The following is a 13,357-nucleotide window of genomic DNA, read 5'->3' on the forward strand; positions in this document are numbered from 1 at the left end:
CCCATGCATAGGTTTATATCTGGGCTCTCAATTCTGTTCCATTGATCTATGTATCTGATTTTCTATCAACACCATGCTGTTTTGATTATTGTCACTTTGTAGTATAAATTGAAGTTACGCAGTGCGATACCAATGGCCTTGTTCTTTTTTTCTCAAGATTGCTTTGGCTCTTTGGGGTCTTTTATGATTCTGTACAAATTCAATATAATATTGAAAGTCCTAGCTAGAACAGTCAAGTAAGAGAAAGAAATAAAAGGCATCCAAATTGGGAATGAAGAAATCAAATTGTTACTTTTTGCAGATGACATAATTCTCTATATAGAAAATTCTAAAGACTACAGACACACAAAATAACTTAAGAACAACAAACAAATACAATAAAGTTGCAGGATACAAAATTTATGTACAAAAATCCATTGCATTCCTATATACTAATAATAAAATTTCAGAAAAAGAAGTGAAAAAAATTCCCTTTGCAATTCCAACAAAGAGAGTAAAATATCTAGGAGTAAACTTAACAAACATGTGAAGTACCTATATACACTGAAAACTATAAGACATTATTAAAAGAAATTGAAGAAGTCTACTGCCATGCCACAGTGAACGTGCCCGATCTTGTCTGATCTCAGAAGCAAAGCAGGGTTGGGCCTGGTTAGTTCGTGGATGGGAGACCACCTAGTGAGACCAGGTGCTGTAGATGTAAAAAAATATATAATAATAAATAAATAATAAATAAATAAAAGAATTTGAAGAAGACACAAAGAAATGGAAAGATATTCCATGTTCATAATTTGGAAGAATCAACATAATTAAAATGGCCATATTACCCAAAGCAATATACAAATTTAATGTAATCCCCATCTAAATCCCAATGGCATTTTTAAAAGAAATATAATAAAAAACACAGATTTATATGGAATCGCAAAAGAGCCATGATTTTTTAAAACTAAGATTTTAAAAATCAATCTAATATCCACTCCACCTATAACTTTTATGTCTAAAACAAATAGCAGATGGTGTGTGGGGAGGATAGGAGTGTATAATACATCTGAAATGAAAATTCATGGGATTTCTTTGACTTACTCAAATTATCTGCATATAAATTTTTTACAATAAGAGCACATTGCTGAGTTTTAAGTGGAGAATTACAAAGTTTAAAAAATTATGTTTGATTGTATTTAATTATCAAATGTTACTTGTCTAGTATAAAAAAAAGTTAAAATTTGTTCTAGATTGCTGAATATTTCATCTCTGAGTACTTTATTTTCCCATTTCTTTGGTCTCATTTTACCTTTCACCATTTCTTTTCCAAACATCTTCAGAGAAACTGTGCAGAATACAGGAAAGCTGAGGCCTTTGCTTGCTAATTAAATGTCTACATTTAGTTTGTTTGGCATGATTTCAAGAAAAGATATGGAGGAGTTATCTCAAGTTAGTGCCATCAGTGAAAGCAAAATGGTAGTATTGACAACAAGACACATTGACACTTTCACAAGAGTTGTCAGTGAATGCCAACGATGAGCAGTGAACAAACTAGCGGGGTGGCCAACAGGCACTTCGGGATTTGAGTGCACCATAGCAGTAAGCACCTCCTACCTCATGCCATGTTCCTAAAACAATGGATGTCCAAGTGAACTCTATCATTGACATAATTGGCCTGGAGTCCTTTAAAAATCAGAGGATATTTTCAGACTTTTTGATTAGTGGACTATCTCCTTTTACAGAGGAATGGCAATGCTGATCTTCTGTTGCATCAACTATTTCTGGGAGGTCAGCATCGTCCAATCATATATTTGCATTATTATTAAAATTCTTTTATTATATTTTAATTGGCTTTGGATTTCTTTAATACATAACATAAAAATGCCTTGCTTTTAAATGCCTCTTCATTATGACTTCCCTATGGATTGGCTTCTTAAACATATTTGAAAAAAACAAATTCTATTACATAGAAGACCTTGCAAAGCAAGAAACTTGGCGCTAAGGGAAAAAAAAAAAACGTGTTGGTTGTTAAGATTTTTAAATAAAAGGATTGAAAGTTTGTGGTTAAAATAAGTGGAGTAGTGTCTGAACTGGGAGTACAGAATACTGTCCCCTTAGACAAAATGTTTAGCCATCACTTTATAGAACTAGTTATTAAGAAACATAGAGCTCCAGCCGAGTCCTGTGTCAGTCAAAGATGGCTGAGCCCGGGCAATTTGAGCAAAGGTTGCAGTGAGCCTTAGCTGTAGAGAAAGACCAGAGGAAGCACCAACTGCTGGGAGGAGAGCATAAGGCTCAAGATGGAAAATCATAAACTAGTTGGTACTGTTAAGGAAAAACAAATTTTTGACATAATAACCAGAAAAATTAACCGACATCCAGAATCAGAAAGAGATCTGCTCGAACATAGATAACATATATTGGACTTAATACTGCTCCCTGTGGCAGTCTTTTTTGGTGTGTCTTAAATGTGACATAGGCTCCTAGAACTGTAGGCCTACCAATGGCAGTGATGCCATTTTTGAACGCATCTCACAAAGTTTTTGTAAGTTTTGTAAGTTTGCCATTGAATACAGGTGATTTGAATTGTGAAACCTGTACCATAACACGGAGTGGATTCGTTGGTCTTGTTTTTGGTGGTCTGTACCGTTTTCTTGGCTATACCTATGAATGGTGGCCTAGCAGCTGGGTATGCGTCAGCCCAGCTATCAGAGAAAGGAAACATCTTAACCTACTGGATCAGAACTTTTAAGCTTGTCTTTAGAAAGATACTATTTCCCATTTTGCTCCAGACTGGCTTGGCAGTATACATTGGTTCTAGAAAATATAACCTACTTATAAAGGCTCTTCAGTTGCCTGAACCCAACCGAGAAATTCAGTGATTGATAAGCAAATATGTAAACAAAAATAAAACTATATAAAAAAGGAAAAAAGAAACAAATTGATGACATCTACTTTTAACATTTTTCTGGAAGCTACATCACTTCATTCTTAAGTGCTAAAGGTGAACTTGTTTATTAGTATTTTCTATTCTTCCACCCCAGAGAAAAACCAATCGAAGTAGTGTTGAGACTTATTTATTTCCTAAATAATGACATATCTTGAATTTGGATTTCAGTGCTCATTCTTCCAGAGATAAATTCCGTTTGCCTCCATATATTTTATTTACATAATGCTTGAATAAGACACATTCTATTTTTTTTTACTTGATTATGGAACGTCACGAAACTGTACTTCCTCTTAAAATAGCAATGCTTTGTTTTTCGAAGAGGTGCAATACTGATTTATTAAAAATTTTTAGGAAAGACTGATGTTTGCTCTGAAGTAGTTTAGGTTCTGTGACTGTGAAACACCAGCATGGGGACGGGTTTGAATTCCTGCTCTTCCTTTTCCTTGAGAGCTCTGAGACCATGGGAAAAAAAGTTTCTAATGGTCATTTTTAATTTATTTCCCTAAAAAAAATGAGAGTAATGTAGATGGAGTTGGAATTGAATTTAGTAATCTGTACCGGGTTTTCTTTCTAACATTTGTTGTTCAGTTTTTCATAAGCAGTATTGTAGAGGAGCCCTCCTAACTAACTTTAAAAATGGATAATGGGTACATTTAAATGGTACGCGATATGCCTGTGTTACTCTGACTCTGTGCACACAAGCCACTTTATTTACCAAATAGCTATTAGAAACCATAACTGAATTATTTTGAAGACAGAGTTGAAAATAGATAGCTTTGTCATGTTTTCCATAGAATGCTTCTTATATCTTGTATCTTGGAACCAAAGTAGGTGATTTAAGCAACCACTTTACAGTTGCAAGGGAATATATAGAGGGATTAATAACCATTTCTTGTTTGCATGGGGCTTTACCCAAATTTCAAGGTAATGTGTGTGAATAATATAGGTGTACAAGTTGAGGAAATTACTATTAATGTCAAAAGAGGAGAACATATTAGTTATTTTTTTTCACTGAATGACAGATGTCAATTCTTTCTGGCTAGTATACTTTGTGAAAGACTAGTTGCCTATTTTGTTGAATTGTTATCCTTTATTTTTATGTAGTTTTTTTAAAAAATAAGATTGCAAGTGCTAGTATAATATATTTATCATAGGCTGATAACCCTTTCATAAATACATAATTTATTATGTGCATTAAGATACAGGAATGTCGATAAAAATAAGACAACACAAAGTTGATAATTAAAAGTAGTATAATGTATTAAATCGACTGCTGAATATATAGGAGTTAAAGAGTCAATTACTTTTGATATAATAGAAATTCAGTATAATTTTAAATGATATGGTAAACAGATTCAAATGTACAAAAAATTAAAATTTGACTTACCTATTAGAAATAAACATTTTAGCTCACAATTTTATTTTGTTTCCTCTAATTGTTACATTTTTTAGAATCTAATTATTCTCCGTAGCTGATCCCTCTTTGTGTTCATTTCTTTTGGCTAAAATGATGCCAAATAAGAAATAGGACTTGAAAAGTTCTTGTAAAAAAGCTTTATTTCAATTTTACATATACGTTTAAGCTGTCAGTGGTCCTGGAGTTCGTTCGTCACAGCCTTCCCATTGCCACGGACTTCTGTAAGTCTACTCTGAACTCTGTAAAATGCAAATAATGATTATATTTATCAAATGTTTCCTATATGCCTGGGTCAGTGATAAGGACTTTCATTTATCAAGTTATTCCCTCGTGCGGCAATTTTTAAATTAAGTAAGCTTTCATCACACCCCCAGTATTGGAAAGGCCTAGTAGCTGGATGGTGGTGCAAAGGTTGGGTCAGGAGCTAGTAGGCTGTGTGCTTCTATTCTTCCCCCTCCTCCAAGGGGGCAGAAAGAATCTTTACATTTGAATATACCCAGGCTAAAATATCATCATTGATTTTGTAGTGACAAATTTCTAAATTATTTTTTGGAGCTTATCAAAATAGTTTGTTTCTCCAAAGGAAAAAATTATTTATATTTCATAAGGAAAGGTTGCTATCATCCTAATCAGCAATGATTACTTATTTCTAACAAGTCTCATTAATTATTGCAGTTGAACACCATTACTAATGGCAGAGGCTTATGCCCTGGTTGGTTCTGAAAGACTGGCATACTTAGGAATGTGATGGTAAAACACTGCTTTCCTGCCATATTGTGAGATTCCTGAAGGTGGAAGAAAGTCTAACTTTTTTATCTCCAGCACCATGTATCCTACTACATTTTTCAAATTCTCTCCCACAGACTCTTGACTCATTCATGTAATGGCCTGCCTGATATCTCCGCAAGATATATTATAGATAACACAAACTTAAACATGTCCTAAACAGAATTCACTATTTCCTGAAACCTCCCCATCCAACAGTTTTCCATCTCAGTTGACGGCAAATGCACCCTTTGGTTTGCTCAAGTTAAAAATCGTTAGCCAGACAATCCTTTAAAAACATTAAATTATGTCTCTTTCTGCTCAATACCTTTCATTCTCTCCCCATTTCATGCCAAGTAAATGCCAATGTTCCTATGATGGCTTCAAGGCCACTTACAACCTGCTATCATAACTCCTGTAGCTTCATCTCATACCACTCTCCTCATGCTCTTGGTCCAGCAACAGGGAGTGTCTTGCTCTTTGGATTAACTACTTAGGTCATTGCTGGAGCTATTTCCTCTACTTTAAACATTCTTCCCCCAAAGATGCATGCCCAGTTAACTCTCTTTTCCATACTCCAGGTTGTAAGCCCCGTGGGGGCGGGGATCTTTATGTTACTCAAATGATTAGGACAATGCTACTCAACAAATATTTGTTAAATTAGTGAAAGAATATTACAATGATTTTTTTTTTTTTGGCATTTGCAGCAGAATCCCACACATTTCAGAAAGCAATGTCAATGATAACTTGAGAAAATTTCGTTGATGTGGTTAAAAGTAGTCAATAGAGGGTGTTCTACGTTGCTTTTGGCGATCTCAGGGGAAGGAAAGGAGGTTAAAATCCTACATTGTTCCCCCCCTAGAAATGTCACCCCAGGCTACCTGCCAGGATGAATTTCCTCGGAAACTCATGGAAAATATCACGTTCTCTAAAAAGCCCTCCTTTGCTGCCCAACGTTTGTTAGACGAAACTGTTCCTGAGTGTCCTAGGTGCTGCTACAGGATAGCAGTAAACAAGAGACAAAAATCTCTGTTCCCTTAACTGACATTGTGCTGGTAAGAGACAGACAGAAGTAGACAATTAAAAAGAAATCACTGCAAAGTTAAAAAACAGTTAAACAGCATGGAAGGAGGAATTGGTAGTTCCCAGGGGTTAGAGAGTTTACAGTTTAACTAACTGGAGGGAGGTGACAGGGATACTTTCCCTGAGAAGGTCACATTTGAATAAGGACTTGAAGAATGTCAGGGGCTGAGCCAGGTAGAAATCCGGGTATTGCATTCAAGGCAGAGGAACACCAAGTGAAAAGGTAAGAAATGGGATGAAATCTGATGCATTGGAGCTCTCAGGTCAGGGTACCAGTAGCAGAACTCATTAGTGTTGTTTCTTGCTGGCTTATGAGCACCTTGAAAATGGATAAAGTCTTACTTATGCAAAGCTGAGTACTCAGTATATACCAGGTATTCAGTAAATGCTGTTAAATATTGATTAAAACTTATTGCCCATGCTTTACTTTTTTGGTCCTAAACTTTAAAAATAAAGATACAATTTGCAATAAATAAGCTTGTAACAGGCGCTTATTTTCTCATTCTGCATTCATACAAAAAATGTAAAAGGAACTAATATTCCATCATGTAAATATCAATAGTAGTAAAATTTGTCCTGAAGTCAGTGTGAGGATAAGGTAATTTTTTTAATAATTAATATTTGCAACTATTTTATCATAAATCAGGCATTTGATAATAAATTTACTTTAGAGAAAAAGCATTTTTTGTGACAGTTTTACCTATAACATTTTTTATTCTAAATCCCATGAATACCAGAACTCTCTCCTAACAAAAGCAATATGCAAATTTATCTTGTAATTAATGTAATTTGCACATCTGTGCTTGTTTTTTGTTATATATATTACTATTAGTCCATAACTAGCTTTTAAAAAGTGATTTTATACAAGGATGCTAGTAAGCATACTAGTTAAATCTGAAGGTTACGTTTCGCTGTAAGTTTTCACCTGGTAAATTTAGTTTGGGGATATTATTTAAGCTTTATTTTTATTTCAACAACATAAATAAAACTAATTTTATAGAGAAAAAATGTTCTTTTCTTTACTGCAGCATTTTAATTATTTTCAAAGATTTAAAATAATAAGAATAATAAATTTTTTACTATTTGGTGTACCAGAAGACAGTCGATTGCTAGCAGGATGGTCTATCTAAGGAAATAAGCAAGATAAAAGCCCAATATGTCAAGACTCTAAGTTAGTTTATTCATATTCATAGATACCTTCTTCTAAGAATTTTTTCTATAATACAACGTTCTTTTAGGCTCAGGGAACTTGTGAATGCAATCCACCAGATTGAGTTTAGAAAGAGGTGTGACTGTCTTTATATTTTTATGCAGTTCTATTTTTAAATGACTTTATGCACACTATGTTTATTTTCCAGACCCATTTATGTTCTCAGACTTATAAATAGTTCTGATGGTTATTTGTTATATAGGCTCGTAACTTGTGTTCTACTTTTGGTTAATAATTTTTATCCGTGAAAAAACTTACAGTGGTATCATATGTGCATTCATTACATTCACAGCTTGATTAGTGTATTTGTCCTTGGGGACTAAGAATGGACCACTTAATAACAATAATTAGGAATAACGACTCCTTCTTCTTGGTTCCCAAATTAGACAGAATGTAGGACTGAATCTGAATGTAGCTATAGTCAATTTTCTTTTTATATGATCTCTAAGATTTTTAAATTCTGAAAATCTAAGTCAATTTGTTTTTAGTTTTCCTGTTTAACCCCTCTTCACACTGCAAGTGCCTGGAATATATATAGATAGATAGATTATAGACTATAGATATAGATATAGATAGATAGATAGATAGATAGATAGATAGATAGATTTTTTTTTTGCCAGAAAAATAAGCATTGCTATTAATTCTAGATTTTAGAAATACAAAATATACTGAATGATGGAAAACTCCAGAAGGGCATACTTTGAAAACAATTTATTATAAGTTGTGGTAAGTGACTCATATAAAAAATGAAATAGATTACATTGTTCTGAACAAAAATAAGTATTGTTTCATGACATTTATAAAGGAAGCATTCAATAATTGCTTATTGGCTTATTGAAAAGCGTGTGTAGTGTGAAGAAGTTCTTATAAAAAAAAATTATTCTCAAAGGTTTCACCTGGATCAAGAAAGAAACGGCTGCCAAAAAGTTAAAATTTCAAATTACATAAACAGAATAAGGCATGGTTTAACTATTGAAAGTATTACAATAACTTTTTTTAGGTAAGGAACTGACTACATTCAAAATAATTTAACATAAGTTGAAGAACCTTGAAAAGTAACAAAGAAGATTGGCACCCACATGTGTCCCTTCTGCCTAGGGAAATGACCAATAGAAGGTGCTGAAGTCAGTTAGTGGATGAGTATTTGGATGTGTACAAGGAAAGAACAACGGAGGCAAGAGAACGGAATGTAATTCTGAGCATAAATTTTAATAAAAATTGAAGAGTCACAAGCTAAAATGGCACGAAATGTTGAATTAAAGGAAAAAGCCTTTGTCAAAAAATAATAAAACAACCTAGCTTCAGATTGACTGCAGGCAACAAAAGAGAGGAATTTAGTCAAAACACATTTTAATTTTTTAAGCTCGGAATAATGACAGTCAATTTGAAGAAGATGATAAAAGTTCAGTTTGGGAAATTTTGAGTATAACAAAACATTAAACATGACATACATACTCTATAGGAATTTAGATGTTGTACATGAAAGTTTAAATAAGAGTGTCATTAATATTATATAATGGGTGACAACGTTCTAATCTAAATTAAACTAATTCTCAAATTGGAATTAAAATGCCATTTTAGAGATAGTTTAAGTTTCCTTTAAAGCAAAATTAAGTGCTTATGCTATGTACCCACCCACTACTCTGAAACATGCAATCAAGCTAAAAAGCTATGCAGGTACAAGACTAGTTTTTAATCTGGATCTTTGTATCCACCCTATTCTTTTCATGGTCTCCTTGACATAGAATGAATGAATTAGGTATCAGGCGAGTGAAATAAAGAGCACAGGCTGACTTGTGAGAAACATTTGCTTTGTGGAGGAAAGTTATAGATCGTCAAATCTCTAATAAAGGAATATCTCTCCCCAACCAGGTAAGACAACAGCAACAACAAAGGATAATTGAGTTTACTTTTTAAAATAATCAATTTTTTCATCTCTTTCACAAGCAGCCTCTTTTTTCATAAAGAGGTGATGTTATTCAGTGAAAAACCATTTTTGCCTCTGGGCTGTAAGCTTCAAGAGGGAAGTAGCGTATCAGTTTAACTCATCATTTTATTGCCTGTCCCTAACATGGGTCTGACAGTTGATAGATCTGGCTTATATCTTAGCTCTGCCACTGCAGTCTTTGTGGCCTTAGGCAAATCAGTTCATATCTCCATGGCTGAGTTTCCTCAGGTTAAAAAATGCAGATGATAACATAGAAATCCTTGTGAAGCAATTGGCTTAAGAGATGGGAAATCTCTTCAAAATGCAAATCCCTATACAAATGTAAATCCTAGTACTTCATAATATTTCTCTGAAATAAATGACGAGTTAATGATAACCTTCAATTATATAAAGGAATATTATACAGAGATTACAATAAATTCCCCTAATATCTGCTAGTGCAAGGCAACCTTAAATGGCAACATTAAGTGTTTGAGTTACTTACATAAAGGTACTACTAATGCCATGTCAAATGATTTTGTTTGTATAAGCTTTGAAAATACAGTATAGACTATTTCTCATCAGCTGTAATATAAATGTGCCATTTACTAAAACTAGTATAAATCCTCCAAAATCCCTTGCTACTTCAGATTATATAGATAAATTTAATGAAAAAAAAAGTGCATCACACACACACACACACACACACAAGAATCTATACCCCTCTTTTAAAAGGTATGGACATATGAAAATTAAGTGACTAACTCAAAATTAGGCGAGTAATGTATATCGATTGTAGCCTGTAATTTGAGTCTCTCTTCAAACAAATATTTGTTGAACACATGATCGATGCCAGATTTTTTCAGATTCATAGTCTCATTTAATTGAGGTGACCATATATCAGTTTCTCGGGGCAGTCTGCTCAGAGCAATCTCAATGATTACTTATCGTCCAATCTTACTAATTAAAAACATCTTTTCTTTTATTCTCACAAGTGCTCTGAATTAGAAAGTAAATTTTATTATCACTTACAATTTATACTATAAAAAAAAAAAAAACTTAACTCTGAGGTGGGTGTTTTATGTAAGAAAAATAACTGAGTTCCAGAAAGGGCAAGTAGCTGTTTTAAATCCACACTCCTGTAAGTGGCTGGCCTAGCATTTTAAGCTAGATCTATCAGTTTTCTACTCCCACTCTGTTTAACATTTCTGATGCCTAGTCCAGTTCCATCCGATATCCAGCATGATCTTTTATTATACATGAAAATGAGACTAAGGCAATTTGCAGTGCTCTATGATTTGCGAAGATTACGGAAGAGACCCAGATTAAAGATGGAAGGCTAGCAGTCCAGCCTGCAGGATGTGCCTTCTATTCCAGCTCCCCATGCATTTTGATTGTCCTGCGAATGTGCCTGTTATCACATCTGTATTATCTTATGTTCATATGCAAATCTGTGACTTCTGTAAATAAAGTCTTGGTTTCTTTTATCTGGGTTCTTATTTTTGTTTCTTATTGTTACAAAGGGCAGGTAAACGTTTGATTTTATTGGCTATAGTATAATGACAGGCTTGCGCTGACAACTAGCAAGAGAAATTCATGTTATTTTTCTAAAAATATATATTTAATTTACATAACATTTATTAGTTAAGACTCTTATTCTCACCTCAGTAGCTAGAAAAGAAGACTAATCTGATGGTAATGGTTTTTTATTTGATCTACAAATATGTATTTAGCATGTACTATATGGCAGGCACTGTCCTAGGTTCTGCAGATAAGCAGTGAACAAAAAAGAAGTCCCTATGGATCTTACATTCTAGAAACATACAAATATGGAATTTAGTATACTAGAGGTATACTTGAAGGTAATAATAACTTTAGAAAAAAGACAAGAATGGGGACTGTCAGAGTTCTAGAAAAGATAAACAAGATAGGCCCTACAGTAAAAAATAGCACTTGAAGAGGCGAAAGAACAAGCCATGTAGATATCTGAGGGAAGAGCATTATAGGAATAAGGAGCAGCTAGTACAAAATCTCAAGACAAGAGTTTCCTTGTCATGTTTGAGGAGCAACAAGGCAGTGGAGTCAGAGCTTAGTGAGTGAGAATTACGTCAGTTAAAGACAAGGTTGGGAAGGTAACAGATACTGAAATTATGAGGCCTCTGACCTTCATATAGGACTTTGGCTGTTAACTCTGAGTCTACCGAAGAGCCATGAGGGTTTTAAGAAGAGGGATGTATGATCTAATTTTATAACAATCATTTAGTCTGCGCTCTTGAGAACAGAAACAAGTTTTAATAACTAATATTGACCCTCGGGATAGTGCCTTCCAGATTCTTTAACTGTTCATTTAACAAATATTTATCGGGCATCTGGTTGGTGCTAAGCTTTATGCTGGGCACTAAACATACAACATTGAGCAAATACCTGCTGTACCCTACCTTGTGCAGAGTGATGTTAAAGAGTCAAATACATCCTTAAGCCCTCACTTCTAGAGTGAAATGACCTTGTCAGGAGGATCAGAGAAAGTTATTTTATGAAGTATCCATTCATTAAGTGTAGAGATCATAAGAGGCATAGAAGTTAAATAAGTGAAAATGAAAGTGCAGTGTGTGTGGGGGGGGGGACAAGAAATCGGACAACTGTTGGACCTTGAAGCCCAAATAAAACCATTAACAGGAGGGAGGGGGAGCAATCAGTGGTCAGCTTAGATGGGTATTGAATTCCGTACATTAATGAGCATAGGAAATCATGGGAAACAGTTTCACTGTAGTGATGCAGTGGGAAGCTAACTGGAGAAGTTGTTTGTAGAGCGAAGTGGAGATGACAAAAAGACAAATACATAAGTAGCAATCAGAAGCAATTTGTCTGAAAGGGAGAAGTGGACTAGGACAGCAGCCATACTGTAGCTGCTAGGAGATGTCAAAATAGGGGAGAGCTTTTTACATTTTTATTTTTTAAATATAAAAGATGTAAGAACATTCAGAAGCCAATGGAAAAATCCAGGGGAGAAGAAGTTGAATGTGCATGAAAAAAAAAAAAACAAAAAATCGGGGGAGGTAGATAGGGTGAAAGGGGTCAGATATGTGGTGACAGAAAGAAATCTAACTATGAGCAGTGAACACACAATGCAATATATATATGCCTTACTATTAAGTTGTACACCTGAAACTTACTGGATTTCGTTAACTAATGTCAACCTAATAAAAATTTTTAAAAAGAGAGCCCATAGATATCAGGAGGAGAGGAATTAACTTTAAGTAAGTAGGGTGATCTCGCTTGTCAATAGTGAAGGGATGTTCACTTCTGAAGTAGAAGAAAATCAGAATGGTCAAGAGTGAAGGCACTGGCAGATCTGAATGATTGCCACCCGAAAGGAGAGAGCGCTGGAATCTGATGGTTTCTATATTTTCTAGAATAAGTTGACCATGTAATTTGTCATCCAAACTAGAACACTGAAGAATGAAGGTAGGTACTATTAATAATTAAGCTAGAATTGTTTTGGCAAATGGGAACTTATGGTCACTGTTATAAATTGAGTTTCCCCAGAAACTGCCTCTGGTACAGAGATTTAAGTTTGATTTGATATTTGAGATGCAAAGGAAATATGACCAGGGGAATGGGAAACTGAGGAAAGTAATAAAGTTTGGGAAAATAAGGAAAATTATAAAGCATCCATTATTAAGCCACGGATCGTTTCAAACAGTTGGGACCTTATTTAGTCAGGGGAACACTTGGAACCGATGTCAATCACACACCTGTAATCTTATCCCAGCAGAGAAACTGGGATGTTTGTACTCAGCTCCTCTCAATCATTGGATGAGGGCGTTCTCAGGTAGACATTAATTTCCTTGAACTCACCCCATTGGCAGGCAGAGCATCTGCAGCACTGCAGACACCTTGAGAGAAAGAGATGCAAGCACTACAGATCACAAGCTGAACTATCCTGCAGCTAAGTGACGAGCTGGGTGAAATGCAATCTGTTGAGTGCACTGGCAGCTTTCATTATGCCAACCTAAATTAAGG

At 34.5% G+C, this 13,357-nt stretch overlaps 1 protein-coding gene and 1 pseudogene across 2 annotated transcripts in view; both read left to right on the top strand.

Moving 5' to 3' along the window:
• Positions 1 to 13,357, top strand: part of GPM6A (glycoprotein M6A) — a 239,976-nt gene that overhangs the window by 171,691 nt on the left and 54,928 nt on the right. The window lies entirely within an intron of this gene.
• Positions 811 to 12,452, top strand: LOC107521390 (annotated as a pseudogene).

The sequence above is a fragment of the Rousettus aegyptiacus genome, unplaced genomic scaffold (assembly GCF_014176215.1).
Source record: "Rousettus aegyptiacus isolate mRouAeg1 unplaced genomic scaffold, mRouAeg1.p scaffold_m13_p_11, whole genome shotgun sequence".
Taxonomy (NCBI): Eukaryota; Metazoa; Chordata; class Mammalia; order Chiroptera; family Pteropodidae; genus Rousettus; species Rousettus aegyptiacus.